The sequence below is a fragment of the Clarias gariepinus genome, chromosome 25 (assembly GCF_024256425.1).
Source record: "Clarias gariepinus isolate MV-2021 ecotype Netherlands chromosome 25, CGAR_prim_01v2, whole genome shotgun sequence".
NCBI lineage: Eukaryota > Metazoa > Chordata > Actinopteri > Siluriformes > Clariidae > Clarias > Clarias gariepinus.
This window is the reverse complement of record NC_071124.1, coordinates 22,873,831-22,893,887: the sequence shown is the minus strand read 5'-3', so window position 1 is coordinate 22,893,887 and position 20,057 is coordinate 22,873,831.

The window sequence follows — 20,057 nt, the reverse complement described above, 5'->3', positions numbered from 1 at the left end:
GATTTTTTAAAAAGGTAAATAAACATCATTTTTGCAGAAACATCTTGTGGTAAATGTTTAGTTTAAATGAAATTAAATTCTAAATTAAAGCTTTTAAGATGGTGCCTCGTGGTAACGGTGTTTAACTGACATGCATGTAGGAATCGTATTGTTTCCCCTCTAATTAATAGATTATTTATCAGTGGTATCGTCCTGTATGTCCCAGTTTTATGGAACTGATATCAAAATCTCCCAGTGTTCGACTATGTTCAACTAATACTTTATCCAACTTTTTTCTTGACACACACTCTATACAGGTTTTATCCACTTTATTGCAGACTTTGTTATTTTCATGTTAATAAATGTCTTCTGTAATGATTTTTTAAATTAAGGATAAGAGACATGTTTGTCTGATGTCTTCCTGATTATCTGAATTTTGTCTTGCAAAACTTTAGTCAAACAGAAATATGAATAATAAAAACAAATCAATTAAATTAATAAAGAAATTTAAAGTTGGGTTAGTTCAGGAGCATAAGTACTTTTACATCATTCAATAGTGTAGTGTAATTTACTGAAAAGATCCCTCATTAAATAATTAGTGTAAGGGACAAAAAAAAACCCGAAACCTAAATGTGAGATCATGAACTAACATCAATATGTTTCTTTCATAACACACTAATGAACCACTTGGAAAGGACTGTTGGTGAAACTTTACATTCTCCTCACACCGAGTTCTTTTGTTTTCTCATCCCACTCGAATGCAGGTGGCCATTTTGCCTCTTGAATACAAAGACACAGGCAGCTGTGGCCAATGGAGCTGAGGGGCTCGGGATGGGGATGTCGGGGCTCTGGGGAGGCACCGGGGACAGAATTACAAAGCACCCCTACTATTAAGGAGCTTTCGCCGGTCTTTGTTGTCCTCACACACGCATACACACCAATCCGCCTTTTGTTAGAGCTCAAACAGTTTAGCATCCGCAACCTCGCCTACCAACGCTGCTCCTCCAGGGACGTCTTGTATTGGATACGGCCACTGAGAGCAAATGGCCAGGGAGCGTGTTAATTGCCCTTGAATGCATAAGCTGCAGTTACTTGCCTCTTCAAATGAGCTTTAATAACGATGGCTAACCTTGCCAGACCTTCAGGAATAAGGTACATGGTGTGACAATAACAAGTCCACCATCAATACAGTTGGAGAAAATACCCAGTGTAGCTCAGGAGGCATTCTCTCTCTCTCTCTCTCTCTCTCTTCATTCTTCCTGTCTTTCTCTTTGTCATATACACACACGTATATTGTCTAAAACTCAATGTTTAGGCCTAAAGGGAATCTCCTGCATTAGTGTCTCAGGTGACACAAAACATCAGCCAGGCCTACATGAGGGTCAGGATTGTAATGAATGATCTGTTAAATAAATAATTTAATTACAATAAGCAAGTCTGTTAACGCAACCAGAAAGGTATAAAATCTACTGTGTATTTCAGGTAACACTAATACGTGCTTGTGGGTTTAATCAGGTAGGAGATTACTGTGCAAACACTCACTGCACTTTATACCACAGCTCACGCCAATCTGATTGGTTGGATGGTGTTGATCCATTTTCTTAAATTTCTACAACAGCAGCTTTGACAATAGTGCAGCTGTGAATCACACGTTTATAATAAAGAGCTTATTCTAATAGTTTATTGTTGCTATAATAACAGCTGGTTCACAGGCACGTATTGGACATCATATAAGACTAATAGTAAATATAATGTGTATAAAATAAAATAAAATGTGTGCTTGAGGAAATTGTGAATTTTAAAGAGACATTCATAGGTCAGGGGAAGAGCTCGATCTTATAAGTTAAGTTTTTTAACATCATCAGGACAGATGAGTTTCTTTCTGCTTTTGGGGTTTGATGGTAACATGGCAACCTGTCTTCTTTTTGTCTTATTAACTTTTGTTAAGAACGGTTTAAAAAAATGTTTCACAACATTACATGCAATTATAAATAGATAATTAAAAAATATATACATTATGTAATTCTGGAAAATATAAACTGAAATGAATAAATGTATTATTTTCTCATAACAACATGGCCCAAGTCCTTGATTTCTTATTTCTTAGACCAACTCATACCACAAACTACACACAGCTCAGCTCGTTCTCTGTTCTCTGTCTCCTCATACGATTTTCCAGGATTTCTCACCTCGTGGTATTTTCCCACTGCAACAGAAAAAAAAAGATTAATGACATGTTTGTTTTGGTGGGATTTGCTATGGGAGCAATTAAAATCATACTCTCAGCAGTTTGAAAAGCTGTGTTATGATTTAAACATCAAGTGCTTGACCACACACACACACACACACACACACACACACACACACTGCCCATGAAGGACTTCCAAAATGTCCTGTTTGTTTTGTTGTTGTTGGTTTTTGTGTAAAACTTAAAAAAAAAAATAATAATAATTGAAATAACCAAACCTCAACCTCTATCTCAACTGATATTATAATAATTAACAATAACAAGAGAAAAGAAAGAGCAAAGACAAGTGAATATTACAGAATGAACAAAACATTGTTACTAATACCAGTTACAGATATAGTATTATTATAATGAAATGTAAATGTGAACTGTCATTGGGTCACTTTGTTGTATCCTAAATTGACCACCAGGGGGCAGACTTACATAGGGTTCTCGTAATGCCACACATCACTAAGCTTGAATGAGTCTCTCATTAGTGCAAATGGTTACTTCTGTCCTTTTTCATCAATAAACAATTTTAACATGCAAGGTAAGAGAACTCTGCACAGATAGTAATTTGAGTTGTATAAAATGATTTTTAAAGTCAAGGTCAGTGCAGTTTGGTCCCAGACACAGCTGATTTATCTTCACGTTGCAAAATAATTATATCTTAGCAAAGTGAAAATTATCTTGAATATAGAATATATATATACATTCATTTACATTTTCTTAAAATAAGAAAGAAGAAATTTGTGCTTACAAATTTTAGTAACATATGACCAGAAATAATATGTTTGGTTTGGTAAAAACTTATAAGATGTCATGTTTTACAGTGTAATGAAATATAAAAACATCACTTACTGTGATCAACTGTACTGTAAGTGATGTTTTAAACTGAGTATATAAACTAAGTACTAAAAAAAATATCATAATGCCACTAGAAAAAAAATCCTAAACCACAAATAATTCATCAAATTCAAATTTTAATTTTATTTGTCACATACACACTCATACACAATACGAAATGTAGTGAAATGCTTACACGACCGCCAGTGACCTTAAAAAGAGAATTCAAGCTTATAATAAGTAATAAATATGAATAAAAGAAATATGATAGAAAAAATAAAATAAAAAATAAAAATTAAATTAAACTAGGAAAAAAAGAACTAAAAATAGAAATATGCTGTACGAAAATAGAAATATACTGTACAAATAGAAATATACTGTACAAGAACATTTAAAAAATTGTGAAATTTTTATTATTTTGGGAGATGATGTCTATGATACGTGTGTAATACAGTGTGATAAGAAAACCAAACATATCTTCATGTAAAGCTAAGAAACACAGCTGTAATACCTTTGTGCTAATTTTCTCCCCTAGATGACACAATAACTTTTTTGATTTGTCCCCAGTAGCGAATCAGTTCATGTGATTCACTTACAGCAATCGATAAAAAGAATAATTCATTTGCAAACAATTCTCTATGATACATTTTATAACATACATACAGTACAATAGTACATAAGACATGCATAGGTATAACTCTATCATATCATATTGTAGCAATAAGGGAGCATCATGGAAATGTTTTTTTCTCTGTTCTGTAATATTGTTTTGTTGGATCTGGAAACGTGTGGGTGTGCACAGGTATGTGTGTGTGCATGTGTGACAGAGACTCTGCTTCTATTCTGGGTGTGTTTCTTAATCAGTCTTGAGTGTTTGGTTTTTCCTCCCTCATGTTGTTACACCTCAGCGTTAGAGCTACACCTTCAGCTTCAAACAGATGCCACGTTACAGTACAGTATACACGCTGATCCAGAATCACAAGCTTTCCATGAGTGCAAAATATAGATCGGATAAGATTGGGACAGTTGCTAAAGCAGCAGGAATTTTCGGTGTAAATGTGGTGGTGATGTTATTATGCCACAAAGAGGTCGGAACAAATATGTCAGAAGTTAGGTTGTCTTTTAGAAAGTTAGAATTACTTTCACGAAATGATGTTGGAATATGACTACATGATGGATAACCTTTAAAAAATGATGTATCATGTTCCAATGATGCAAAAATGATTTTAAAACAACATTAATACCAAACTGATGACTTGTTAACAAGCACAAGCAGCACAAAAAAAGACTACACAACAGCAATTTAATATATATATATTATATATATAAGATATATTCTTATAAAGGTATTATTTCAGTATTTTTGAAAGAAAATGAAAGAGAGACGGAGGAGAGCTGTTACAACTCTTCTCCGTCACGCGCTGTGTGTGGGAAGTTGTTGTGTCGTCTCAATCGCTGATCCAAATACTCAACCCTGTTAGAAACATAAGGGATCATGGATGCTTTCAGACGTTGTGAAAACGGATATTTATCTGCATTAACATTCCAAAAAAAGGTTGCAATTTCATAATTTTGAGGATGTATGTGTAGCATTGTGTTTAGGTCGTTCATTTAACTTTATCTCAACAGTTGGCTAAAAAGTCAATGTTTTGACTCAGATTTGGTATTAGACAGATAATATATATTGTATAGATCTGAATTGAACACCAACACTTAATACAGAAACATAAACACCGGACAAGTTTTTTCTCGTGTCTTTTGCTGCAGTGAAGTTTAATGGTTTGAGACATGCCGTAAGCGTCCTTTAGTCAGCCTACAAAAGCCCAATAAACTAACAGAGCAAAGATGAGACACCGAACACATCCTCACTGCTGGAGTACACTGTGTACACATTTTTATCTCTTTATTTATTTTTTTAACAAGCTCCTGATGTTACGTGGGTGTTCGGCTAGTCATAGAAGACTGAATGAAATTCCAGATCCTCAACAGCTGTTACTCTTCTCTACCCTCTTTAACTCTCTTAAAGCATAAAAAGAATTTTAGCATTTTATAGACGGCTTTACAAAATTTGCACTACATTCATGGTTCATTTCGGGTTTAAAATGAGAAATTAGCCCCGCCCTCAGGCAAAGCAGTGCCGCTCCATCATAAAGTGTTGCATCATCATAAAGTATTTGATAGTGCAAACATTATTATTATGTTAACTATTATTTAGAACATTATTTTAAGCACCTTACTACACCTAAATTTGGTCTCTTTAAACCAGCAATTCATATCCATAGTGAACAAAATGAATATGAATCTGTCTAGTTTGATTACAATGCCAATCTGATTGAGCACAAGTACAGTAAAACTTGTACTTTGTAATGTTTAACTTGTGTAAAAATAGTCAACATGTGGCAGGCAGATGTTTTTTAATCGATTAACACACTGAGAGGAGTGTAAGACTAATGATTGATGAAGAGGAATCAAATACAGATTAAGGATTATAAGAAGGACAGGTTGGTTCCCAGACATCAGCCAGGGCTTGGAGATCAAACATCTACTGTAGTATTTGTGCCCGGCCACATGTTGTTCCATGTCAACAACGTCAGCAAAGTGAAGGAGCTTTTTCACACAACAAGATAACAGAATAGTACGATTATATCTAATCATTATGTCAACACACCTGGTCTTCATTCCCCTAATAACTGTTTAGATAGCTGAGTCACACCAAATCATGATAAACAAGTTGGATAATAAAGCCAAAAACTGGTCTATAATTCATGTTCCTGTCAGGGTACGATAGTCATTTGTGGAATTGTGAACGACTCCTAGAAGTGAACTGGTTCACAAGAAGTTTACACACCAAATTAAGCAGAATTTTTACCTCCTAACAAGGTTAAATATTTTCTGCAAGGCTTTTGGTCTCTGTACGTATCAAACACAATGCATGGAAATAATTCCTCTGATTAAGTGAATCAAATGAATCAGTCAAATAAAACAAATCAAATCAAAGTGTGTCAGCGTGCACATATTTAATAATCAATTAAAGCATAAACACACTGGCTTGTCAACTCTAAAAACTGTGTGTCAACTCAAGGATCAGTAATACAATGATGTGGGCCTCTTTATTCATTTTAGCAAAGCCTGCCATCTCGTCATAATTTAATTAAGGAACCATAAACTTTGTGGTGTACTTTAAGTGTGTGTGTGTGTGTGTGTGTGTGTAAGTGCAACAAATGTGGTGAATAGTGACTCAGTGAATCTGTTCACCACAGTGGATCATCTAAACACATATGGTTGAGCTGACCTTCCTGAAAAATAAAAGTTAATAGCTAAAGGGTCTCTGATGAAACGGCATCTGCTTTCCTTCAGCACGAACCACATGGGTGAGGCTTCTGCTAGTTTATAGCTGTGAGTCTAATCCTGAGGTCTGGCATTCACAAACACATACAAAAAATGGAGTATGATGCTAGCAAAAAACATTTTTTTTTTTATCTTTGTTTTAAGTATTATATTGACAATTAATTTTGTGTCTTAGAGGTGTGATCTGTAATTCATCGTCAACTGCAATGACAAGCGTTTGATTTTCTCAAACTGTCTTAACTCAGAGGTTGTGAATTCCTTCTGAACCCAAAAGTTCAACACAGTGTCAACACTTCCGAGTTAACTTGGCCACAGCCTGACTTGGGGATCGGCTTCTGGGGAAAGGGGCAGAGGTGAGCTGGCGCTGAGCTTGTTAGCTTCTTTTCCAGGCAGGAAGTGCAGAAGTTATAATCAGAAGTCATTTTGAAAAAGCTGAAAGCATAGCATTAGTCCTGTACACATTCACTATACAAGCAGCTGTTAACCTCTAACAGCCGAATATAAAAATTTAATCTGTCTCAAAAGTAATATAGATAGATAGATAGATAGATAGATAGATAGATAGATAGATAGATAGATAGATGATAGGCAACAACTGTTGTAGGTAAGATGATCCTAATCACAGAAAACTCACAGCCAGCTCTAGTGGAAAAATTGACTCACCGACTGTCGGTCTGGTTCGTTTTAATGAGCAGGGGTCAACTGAGGTCGTCTCGACTTCATGAACCAGATCGATGGTCTGATGGAGATCCTATCAGCTATCGATCTGTGATGAAAAGAGACACTTTTCGGACTGTATACATGAGACTGGAAGAGAGGTTCTGTAACACCTCATAAAACAATTTTGAAGCAGAAAATACAGACTTGTAGAAGCAGTACAGTTTTTATATCATGTGTCATGGCTGAAAAAGTCTTTTGATTGTAAAGAATAACAGAACAAACCTATGAGAGTGAAAACTCCCTTTATTTGTCTATAAAGTCCCCACCTACACTAATGCACTTATCCTAGTGTTTCACTAGAGCTTGGATACCATTAAGGTAGAAAGTTTCTCAGTTCGCCGGAGCCGTGATCAGACTGCCTGTTTAACGTCTGAAACCCCGGCCTCCCATGAACACCTTTAATGGCTCAGACCTATAGAAATGGCTTGGGGCTAAGTTAGGAATGTATAAAGATATGGTAATAATTCCCAGTCGAGTTCCTATAATGTGGTAGTGAATGATTGTATGTACAGTTCCCAGACAAAAGTTGGCGACAAATTAACAATCGATTTTCAAGGATCAGGGCAAATGTTCACAGAATCTCATTCATGGACATACAGACTTCTTTGGAAGTCTTATAACCGCACTACTCTTCTCTAAATGTCAAACTTTTTTTCCTCCCCAGAAATTTCTTCATCAGTCCTGGTCTGACTTGAAACCCCCTCGAATGATGGAACAGCAAAAAACATATTATCAGTATAATGAGTATGTAAAATCTATTATATTTGGATTTTACATACTCATTAATTGGAAGACATGGACGTCTTTCACAAGCTTTTCTTTAACTTACACAAGCTTTCTCTTATATGTGTCATTATTTTTTAGTTTCTAGTAGAAATTACTAAAATTTAGGCCAAAACAACAAAAAGTTCCTGTTGCAAGATGAACAATATGACAACCTTCCTCTGGACCCAGCAGCATGTAAATTCTTTTCTGAAGGGTGCCAATAATTCTGAGGTTGATGGTTAGGAAAATTGTTTGACGTAAACAGGGTGGCTCTTCACGTCACTGGAATGGAGCATAATCATCTGTTTATTACTTTAGTCCTCTAAAAGCATATAATATTTTCATTTATGATAAAAAAGGAATTATGGAGCTTTAACCAGTGAAAGGTTATGTAAGGTGTTGTGTCTCCAAAAAAAACACAGAAGCAGACAGTAATGTTTACTTTCCTCTTTCAAAACCACAGCTGATAAGATAACGAATGACAACACACTCATAGTAAGCATGCAGCTTCTATTCAAATAAAGTGTCGCGCTCCTTAAATAAGATTTACATTGGGAGAAATTTAACAGCGTGTGAAATACAGCCTCTCTCTGATTCTGCTCTGGGTTATTTGTATTCTCTTATCAGCTGACAAACATCAAAGGTTTATTTCAGTAAAGCCGAGTTGAAATGATAAGAGAAAACAAGGTGAAATGAGAAGCGCTATTCACTACCTGAAAAGCTGATTTCCATTGTGAGAGGAAAAAGGAGCGAGAGAAGCAATTTAGGATTAGCATAACTAAGGGCTACATCAAACAACAGCATCGAATCAACAGGTTGGAAGATGAGACGGAAAGCGGGAAACTCCTAAGCAGGACTGATTCTGTGCACGAGAGTATTTAGGTTTAAAGTCCAACATGTGAAAGGACAGGTTTATTGATTTCTCTTATGTTAACCCACTCACAGGGCTTGGTTGGGTGCTAAGTAATATCAACTAGATTATAATACTGCTAACAAAATCTTACTGACATCCAGTGTCATAGTTAAAGAAATAATTATCACTAATCATCTATATTGCTTTTATCCTGGTCGCGGGGGGCCTGGAGCCCATCGCAGGATACTTAGGGCACAAGGTGGGGTACACCCTGGACAAGGTGCCAATCCATCACAGGGTACACACACATACAAAACTCGGTCGAAACCCACCAAGCATGGGAAGAACATGCAGACTCCACACACAGAGACCCAAGACAGGAATCGAACCCAGATTCTGGAGGTGCAAGGCAACACTAAGCCACCGAACCATCCATCAAAAAAATACTCATTCGCTCATCGTCTATATCCAGTTTTATCCTGTATTCAGGGTCGCAGGGTCGCCTGGAGCCTATCCCAGGAGGCTTAGGGCACCAGGCGGGGTACACCATGGACAGGGTGCCAATCCATTGCAGGGCACACACACATACACTCACTCACACACTGTGGGCAATTTGGGAACATCAAATAAGCCTAATCTGCAGGTCGTTGCACTGTGGGAGGAAACCGGAGTACATGGAGGAAACCCACCAAGCATGGGGAGAAAATGCAAACTCCATGCACACAGGAATAATACTTAAACATAAAATGTCCACTTATGGATGTAATGTTGATTAGTAATTAATGTATTTTACCCATATTTTTTTCCATAAAGATTTGCCTGAAATAATAATGACTGAAAAAAGTTGCACATGCAACTATTTTCTTCTATCAGCTTTAGCTTTGATTATGACGTCTTGAATATGAGTCATGGAAGATGCCTGTGCCATCAGGGAAGGAAAAGCTCCATAGATGTGATAACTTGTCATTCAGTACACTTATTCAGCTGACTTCATTTTATTGCCACATAACGTTGCTAAGTCTAAATTAGACCGACTAAAGCAACCCCAGATCATAACACTGTCTCCAGAGGCAATTATTATTAATTGTAATATACTCATTAAGGTTTTTGAGTGACATAAATTTCCACTACTTACAGTACCTACTTTTCAGTATTTGGACACTAAACAACATTATCCTTGTAATGTTGGCGACCAAAAATGTCTTGGCTGATTGATTTCATTTGGGGGGAAACTGTGTGATTTTTAATTTACACTGATGTTTTCAGGAGGAGTGCACCACACAGAGTGCCATATGGAGGGAGTAATTCTGCTAGCAGTGCACAAATCATTATGCTGAGCCACAGAAGCAATTCAAGCGAACAGTGTTTTCTCACAACAGCCTCAAAGACATTCAGTAAAGACCTTAAGAGGCCCTTTTAGGTATAACTGCACCTCCCTTTGCTGTCTGTGCTTTCTGCTGTGAGATCACTTTACAATGGGCTTATTTACAATGGTCCTGTTTCAATCTCGTGCTATAAGGAACGCAGCGATTCAAGTGGAAATGAAAGAGGCCAAGCCATCAGGGTTCTCAAGTGCTGCTTGGAAATGAATGGACCAATGTGTGTTTGAATCAGGCTAGCAAAATTATGCGATAGCTTAGCTCTTGTCATGGCAAATTGCTCCTTAAAGTTTGAGATATCGTACAGCAGAAGGTGTGTGTGTATGTGTGTGTGTGTGTATGTTTAGTCAGGGAGGAGTTCAGGAGTGGGCTGATTCCTCGTTGCTTTTTTCATGTTCTTATTAAAGCACACATAGTGGAGCGCTTGAACAGTGGACTCCTTTGTGCAGCTTATAAACAGCCATCTAACTTATTCTGCCAAAAAGGCTGGATGGCGGCGCTGGACCTCTTTGTCTCCTACGCTTTTTCTCTTTCTCGTTCACTCCTTTTGCAGGCGCAACCAGACACCGGTGCTCTCCTTGCTTTCCAGACCACTGCTTCTCTGACTCCAGGCTGGAGGAGAAGGACAAGGGCTCTTTTTCCACTGCTTGGATGTGGTCAGAGCTACGTTTCCAGGCCTGGTCAACTCCCATAACACACATACACACAGTGTATGTTTTTAGGGTTAGTTTAGCCTTTGGGTATGGATTAAACTGTAGCAGTCAGAGAGCTATATATAGTTTAGTAGGGCATTTACTTTTAGCATAAGCAAATGTCTTAGCAATGTCTATGCATAAGCATAAGCTTTGGCAAAAAAAGAACACAAACAAAGCCACTGATAGAACAGGGGAGGTCTGATAAACTGGATATATCACATTACTTTAACAGAATGTGGCATGTGTGTTTATAGCATGATGTCATTTTGCTCAGTCTGACACAAATTGTAAGGCTATGGCAACAATTGTTCATGAAACAAACACCACATTTGATTCACAAAAATAAAAGATTATCAATAGTTGGAGCACTTCCTTTAGGGGAGCGGCAGCTCAGCAGCTAAGGCTCTAGGGTGTTGATTAGAGGATTCGGGTTTGAGACCCGCCATCGGTGCATTGCCACATCCTATATCACCCAGCCAGTGCATGCAGTGCCAGTCCTAAGCCATAGGAATGGAAACCTGTGCCACAGATCAGATGGTCGGCTGTGGCGACCCCCTTAACGGGAACAGCTTTCTTTCAGCTGTTCCCGTCAAGGGGTCGCCACAGCGGACCATCTGATCTGTGGCACAGGTTTCCAGGTTTCCAGGAAGTGCTCCAACCTTTTTATTGGTTGGAGCACTTCCTGAATCTAAAATAATGTTGGAAATGACTATAAATGTGGTTAAAGTTGTGATAACACTGTTTCTAAGCAGCTAGCAAATACAAACAATGAGCATAAGCTAGCTATTGACTGCTGTAGCTAGCGGGAATGTCGCCAAAGCCTTTTGTATAGCCACACAGACGAAGTGTTGAACAGTGGAAACTAAGCAAAATTTCCTGGAATACCCACATTTCCCTTAAATGTGGTGGAAAAGGCTCTCTGTGGCTAAAATTAAAAAAAACTCTCGCTAACCAGACTTCCATGTGTATAAATATGGAGAAATGTCAATGTCCTTATGAAATCTAAAATAATGGCATGTTTAAATGGAAATTAAACACGGTCACTTGCAATTCAAGCTGTAAGAGCATTATTGCTAAGCAACTCAAAATATAATTGCTAGGCACAAGCTAGCTCCTGAACAAGACTCTTGTTTTAGCTAGCGCTAGCACATACCCAAGAGCTTTAATACAGTGGAAACAAACGATATTTTCTGAAATATCGTCATTTACCTCAGATATGTTGGCTAACTACAGCATGACGAAAAGACTCTGTGTGTATAATATTACACTATAATTATGGTAAACATTGCCAACTGAACTTTGTGTTGTGGTAACTTGCAAACATGGAGTTTAAGACCGTTTATTGAATTGTTTGAATTCAATAAACAATTTTAAAATTTTTCCTCATGTTTTGTTAAATGTTATAATATTTTTTGTGTAAATGTCTCTTAATACATTTATTTACTTTTTAAAAATACATATTTTTCCCACTCCTACTTGTAAGTCGCCTTGGATAAATGCATAATCGGCTACATATCTTCCTCTGTTGGTCTGCTTTCTGTCTTCTGACGTGCTATGCTAGTTATTAGCAGATGGTTTGGTAATCCCATCCAACAGGGCTTCGACATGCTCGAGAGGCCATCCAGACCCCTGATTCATCTGTGTAGCCAATGAATTCTGGGAATTTCACACATGGTGTCTGTTTGGTCCGTGTGTGTGTATTTGTTTGTGTGTGTGTGTGTGTGTGTGTGTGTGTCTGGCTGCACAACTGGCCACCAGATCCAGAGAGCTTCTCCCATCAGGCAGCCTTGGACATGCCAGCTACAGATGACTATGTCAATGTCACATAAAAGAAACAACATTTATGTTATTCACATTCATGTTTATTTTCGCTGACACTCCTTTTTTATAAAGACATCGATCAGCCATAACATTAAAATGCAAAGCCCAAAATTGTATAGCTTCCCCTTTTGCTGCCGGGGAAGGTCTGACCCCTCAGGCATGACTCCACAAGACCGCTGGTAGTGTGCTGACATCGGGACATTAGCGGCGGATCCTTTGGGTGCTGTGGGTTGCAGGGTGGGGCCTCCATTGATTGGACTTGTTTGTCCGGCACATTCCATGGATGCAAGGTCAGATTGGGATCTGGGGAATTTGAAGGCCGGATCACCAGCCCTGAGCTCTTTCCCTTCTAAACTCCATACGAGGCAGGCTATGATGCATGGAGGGTTCTGATATCTTTCCATCTTAGCCAGTATTTACTTTTTTTTAGCTATTTGTGCTACATTGGGATCGGACTAGACAGGCTAGCATCCCCTGGCATGGATAAGCCATGGGAGCCCATGATCCTGTTTACTGGTATATAATTTATAATCATAGTTATTTAATTCACCTGGCATTGGTGTAGTAATTATGGTGTATTGGTGTATATACAGTATATACAGTGCATTTCATAAAAGCAGAATATTGTAGAAAAGTTTTTTCATAATTCAATTTAAAAAGTGAACCTCTCATGTTTTCGAGGATCATTACACATAAAGTGAAATGTTTTAAGACTTTTTTCGTTTTTAATTTCGATAAGGCTTACAGGTCATGAAAATAAAAAATCCAATATTTCACAATATTAGAATATTTCCTAAGATCAATCAGTTTACAAGACAAAAATATAAAAAGAGGAAGACGATGATCATTTATGCTCTCAGTACTTTATCAGGGCTTTATCAGGGCTCCTTTAGCATGAATTACTGCATCAGTGCGGCATGGCATGGAGGTGATCAGCCTGTGGCACTGCTGAGGCGTTACTGAAGACCAGGTTGCTTTGATAGCAGGCTTGAGCTTATCTGTATTATCAGGTTAGGTGTTTCTATTCTTCCTCTTGATAATACACCATAGATTCACTATGAGGTTCAAGTCATAGTAATATGGTCAGCAAACCAATTAGTGGTAGTTTTGGCACCGTGGACAGGTGTTAAGTCCTGCTGGACAAGGAAATCAACATCTCCATAAAGCTTTAGAACTGCTCGCAGTGGACCAACACCAGGAGATCACTGACTGTACCCCAAATCATCACTGACTGTTGAAATCACACTGGACTTCAAGCAACTGGGATGCTGTTCAACTTAAAGGGAATTTAAAATATGAACTCAGTAGCAGTATTAATAAACAAATTCATGTTAATACACATGTAATGGCTTAGAAGAGTTAATAAACTGGTTGTAATCTCAAAGAAGCTTGATGTGAGTGAGTTAAAAGTCAGTGGAAAACAGGTCTCACAAGACATAAAATAGAAAATATAAACCATTTATATTGCTGTACAAGATATAAAAAGAAGGGTTTTTTTGGACACAATGACAAACATCATTCAGGGAAAAAAGAAACACAGAAATAGAGACATGGCCTAAAAAGGTAAGAAAAAAACTTGGCCAAGCCAATACACACATCAAGAGAACATGGACATGAACAAGTTCCCATCTATCTTTTTACATTCAAATATAATATTATAAAGTTTCACAATTAAAAACATACCGTCATTTTATGGTTAAAACCTTACGGTCACTACATACACAACAAATCTCTCTAAATTAATTTGATATATATTTATACAGTATAGTTAATGTGGCAGGTAACAAAGGGACGTGTAGCAAAGAGTTGTTTTACGCATTTCTCCTTGATGTAGAATCCACATCAGCCGTGTCATTAGACCCGAGTTAAGAATTCCCACAGCAGTAATAAGACTGAAGCTATAACTGGTGGAATTCCTTTAAAAACAACAGGCCATAAAGGTGATGAAGGACGAAGCCATGGCTGTGTGAAAGCACGTGTGAATACAAAACAAAAGAAATTAATTGAATCGTGTGATCATCTTTTGCATTAGAACTTATATAAAAATATGTTTTTTTGTGTATGTATTTATGTTCCTTTCTAACTCACAAGCTGTTTTATGACATTATACTTCATCTTCACATCCCGTTATGTTATGATGCCTGTTTGTTTAGAATTAATTCCCATGGCCTGAGCTGCTAATTTAGCTGCATTGCTTTGGATAATCTAGGATTACTTTAATTTAGTAGAACTCAGATTATAAAAACAAGATTTATCACGTATGAAATGAATTGTTTCTCCCAAAGAATCTGCTGATAACAAAAAAAAAAAATGCTGCTAAATAGATAACAAAAATCAGTTTCATGGACATTACTTGCTTTCGCTCCATGTTGCCTTTTTAAACAAGGGTATTTATGTGGAGGATCTCTCACTGTCTAGTGAAAGGCAATTGGACTTGATCTTTAGTGACAGTAAGTGCTTTGTGTGCTCGCAGACAGGCTGTCACAATAAGGGCATTACTGTAGACGCAATAAAGAAAACTCTTCAATGAAGAATGAAGAAAAAAAGCCTGTTGCAATGATCCAGTGTAAAAAAGATCCCTATTCTCGGATTATATAGTGATGAAAAATTTTAACCTAAAAAAAAAAAAAAAAAAAAAGAATTAATTCCAGACATGCAGCACTGTAATAGCAAACTATTGATCTGTTTTCATACCACAGCACTATTGAACAGTTACAAGTATACCAGATGCTCCACATGGACTAAAAGTAATAACATATCGATTAAAAAAAAATGTCATTATTTTAGGATTTTAATAATTTAAAAGAGAACATTTCCATTAATACATGTTTATGGAAGGAGTCTCCAGTGTCAGTGCTTTGTAAAAGAAAGTAAGTTTTCCTTCAGAGGAAAAACTTCAAGACTGGTTGAAACTCTGGTTGCTGAGTATCTGTTGCTCAGTAGCTGATCAGAAAGTGAATGGTTCCAAGTCCCTTACGCGCACGGCCCTTTAAACTGTCTGGTGTGCTCTGACCCCTGGCTCCTAACAAAAGTTGGGATATGCAAAGAACAAAGGATTTCAGTGTATATGTGATGAATAAAGGCTTAACTTAATTCAATTCAACTTTTAGAAAATAAACAAGCACTGTCAAGACTGTAAAATAACCAATCTGTCCGAATTTATAACTGGTTTTGAAAATAATATTGCAATATGACATAATTTCTGGCATGTTTATGATAAATTATTGCTCAAACAACACATGGGTCATGGCTGACTGATTTGGTGAAACAAGAATATTGTGTAAATCTGATTTTCCCTGAAGCATGTGCATATCAAACTACACGTGGTTTCTATTTATATACTTGCACTAGGTATGTCAGCTTTGGCATTCAAAGCATGTTTGGAAATGTTAACATCCACACCCGTGCTGCAATGTAATTCATGTTATGATCTATAAATACAGATGTTAAAGGATACACTTGCATAACCTTCTGAATATGTAAGGCCTGGAGCACATCCAACATGCTGTATGTAAATCATCTTAAATCATATCATATCATATCATACATAATGTTTACTGATTTTTTTTTTCCCTTTCAAAGTGGTGTCACGGTGACACCCGGCGCTATCTCTGTGCCACTCAACGCACGTTCATTTTCATTCAACGTCTAAGCTTTGTTTCCCCTCTCACTGACATGCATTGTGTCTTTCCCCTTTCAGTACTGTCCCTCCAAGCCCGGGGTGGGACTTTTGATAACACTGTCTGCCTTGTGCGAGAATACACTACCGTTTATTTTATGATGTAAGGTGCCATCTGGACACTTACAAACATGTTAAGCTGTAACTATCATCTAATCACTGGCCCTGAGCTTGAATAGATTATGAGGAAATCTTGCCCCGCAGTGTTGGCATGGGCGTTTGGCCACCAGATAACACCAGCCGTGATCCTGAAATAGCATCATCTCGGTACATAGGGTCTGTTTAGAGGAAAAAACATGTTGGCGAAATTCATGCCATCATATTAGAAGGCTATTAATTTATACTACAGAGATGTTTGAAACATTGATGGGCATAAAAAAAACCCCGCCATAATATATCACACAAATGATGTAAATAATGCAAGCTGTTTAGAAAAATAATCAATTTGTTTGTGAAGCCAGGCTGATTGCAGCAGTAGGGGATTTCTTGCATTGGTTGTGTTCCTGTCACTGACCACAAGGCAGCTGTGATGCATTAAATTCGAAAAGAATGCAAGAGTAGCTCCTTCTTAAGTGATCCCAATGTGCTGACTATTCATTTACTGTATACACAGATAGTAAATTATCTTGTTTAATGCGTAGCTTCTTTAATATGGTGTGACAGAAATTAAGAAATCTAAATTATTTATTATAACAATCACATTAATGTATCTACTATGGCATGGAAACAAGCATGTAGATGGACATGAAGAATGAAATATTGAAATCCAAACCTTAACATGAGCATCTGTAGGCCTGTGGGAGTGTCTACTCACAAACTATAGCTCTTAAAGCTCGGAGTATTTTAGCTATAATTTATTTTTTTTAAATAAACATACTGTATATAGGGCTTAGGATTGTGCAGTATAGCGTGACATATACTTTTTTCAGCACAATAGGAAATATGGCAATAAAGGCAATATGATGAGCTGAATTTTAGTTCATTTTAACCAACTATAAAACATGACTGAGCGGAAAGTTTTTTAAATGGGTCACATAGGCAAGAAATAGCACAGATTCACATAATCATGTGTTTTTATTGATGTTTTCAGTTGTTTCTATGACCAAATAATAAAAAATTAAAAAATACGAAAACAAATAAAATAATAGTAATATGCTCATTTTAAAAGTTTTTTAAAATTAACTACATTTTTGTGACATCATTCCTACATTCCAGTAGTGGTAAAATTAGACCTATAATACTACTACTACTACTACTAATAATAATAATAATACAATACAATTCATTTTTTATAATAGCAGTAAAAAAGATACAATAATTAGAATAGTGTACAATTAGATTCAATATGCAATTACAAAAAATATGAAAAGCTACCTGTTTTGTTTTTTATAATATCTAACATAGTATAATATAATTTAATATAATATTATATAATAGAATAGAATAGAATATATAAATGTCTCTGTAAATAGATCACAAAGCTAAAACAATTGGTCTTTTATTATTACCAACCATAGCTCAGAGTTTCTCCTAAAAAGAAACATTGGCAAATATTACAAAGAATCACCTTTAATCCCTGAGCTTCCACTGATATTACTGGACATTTTTATCTTTTTGTATTAAAAGCCACATTTACAAACATCTAGTGCCCATCCTATTCTGTCTTCAGTGATTACAGCTTTAAAATCGAATTCCTTCTCTTCAAATGTCATCTGGCTGGGTTTAAATCATACGCTGCCAAAACCCTGACTAATGCCATGATTATTTTTTTCAAAATAATGATCAAAAAACAGATGCTATAATCTCATTACTGTCTGGTTGAGCCAGATGGGCTGGATGACGTGAAAATAAAGTCGTGAGCTCTAATGTTCTTATGTGATATTATGCAAAGGTTTGTATTCTTCAGCGGGAAACAGATTTTCCTCTGAACAGCTGACAAATAGTGACACATTGTATTCCACTTTTCTTATTCTGAGAATAAATATTTGCCAATTTTCATCCATGCAGAAACAAATCTTTCATCTTTCACATACAAATGAATAGATTTTCTTCAGTTCTGATTTTCATCACCCTGTGTGATGCAGAAATGCCAAATACTCTTTAATGTCTACAAATCATACTGTGTGTGTTTGTCATAATATTCTTTTCCTCAAGCTTCAATTCTGTAATCTGTCTGTGAAATAGACAAGAGTGAAGAGTACAAGCAGCAAAAAGCACAATGCAGAGCTCTCAGCTGTTCCACAGATGAAACAGGAGGCAGACGCTCCGAGATAAGAGAGGGTCATTCATAAAACATCACAATCTAAAAATAAAAAAAAATAAAAAAGATTTTTTAAAATTCTTTTTAATCTAGGACAGAGCTTTAGTTGTTTGCGTGTATACACAAGCTTCAAGAGACAAGGGTTTGTTTTCTTTGTCCTTGCTGTGTGTGTAATGAACATCTCTGGCTTTATAAGTGTTTGATCATACATTTAACATCTAGATAAATTGATAGTTAATAAAAGCTTTATTTACATAATTATGAATGGTTTTCAAGTGAAACTGGATTTTTAAGACTTTATGAGAGTAAAAACTCCCTTTATTTCTCTATATAATCCCCTGCTACACTTTTGCACTTATCGCAGTGTTTCGCTAGTGCTTGGACACCATCAAGGTAGAAAGATTTCTCATGATGCTTCATGTCTAAAACACTGGCCTCCCAGGAACTCCTTTAATGGTCCAAACATTTGGAAATGGCTTAGAGCGAGGTCAGGACTGTACTTGGGATGTGGCAATAACTCCCAGCAGAGTTCGTCTAATACGCAAGTGGTGCAGTATGAAGTTGTGCATTGTCCAAAATGCCTTTAGTGATCAAACCAGGCCATTGCTTTTCCGGAGAGCATTCCACTCGCTTAATGTTCATGAGAATGACTTTCAAGGGTGGTGTAAGGTCTTCTTTAAAATGTTGAAGTGTGGAATTATAGAATGGTATATCAGTGAATCAATTTTCAGATAAATTGCTAATTCCAGGTTTTAACATTAAAATTGGTATAAATTATAGTATATGGAACCGACATCTGATATTAGCTCAGTCTCAAAAGTCAGATCAAAATTCATGTGTTTTTAAACTTAATCAAGGATCAAAGTAATTTTAAGTTCTTCTTAATATCCTGTCATACACTTTACTTCAAACCAACATCAATCAAATAAGAATACTGCTTGCTTTAACAACAAGTGCTTCACACAAGACTCCCTACTTTCACACTATTTCATGATTGTATGAAATATTGTATGGATTGTATTGCAGTTTTCATTGGTGAGGTTTCCTAAAGATCCTGAAGAGTGAGACCTGGAAAGTAGACAAAAAAATAACCAATGATCCGAGCACTTAAAATTGAGCCTATATATTTAAAACTAAATAAAGACAACACAGAAGTACAACCTACTCACACAGAGATAAAATGATGTCTAATCAAAGTTATTAGATTATTTTTGGACATGATTTGTATTTTTTCATCGAGTTTATTATATTGTATATATGAATAATATTTTTTGGAAATTGTTGATGTTATTATATTTAGAGTGTTAAGCAGATGCCTTTATTCAGAGTGAACTTATAGAAGTTCTTTATCAAAAAAACATCCTCTAGGAGTCAGTAGGTCACTAGGTCAGGGAGTAGGAAACTCTACATAGATTGTACACAGAATCTACACACTAGTCGATATATATATATATATATATAGGCATTAATTAAAGAATAGGGAAA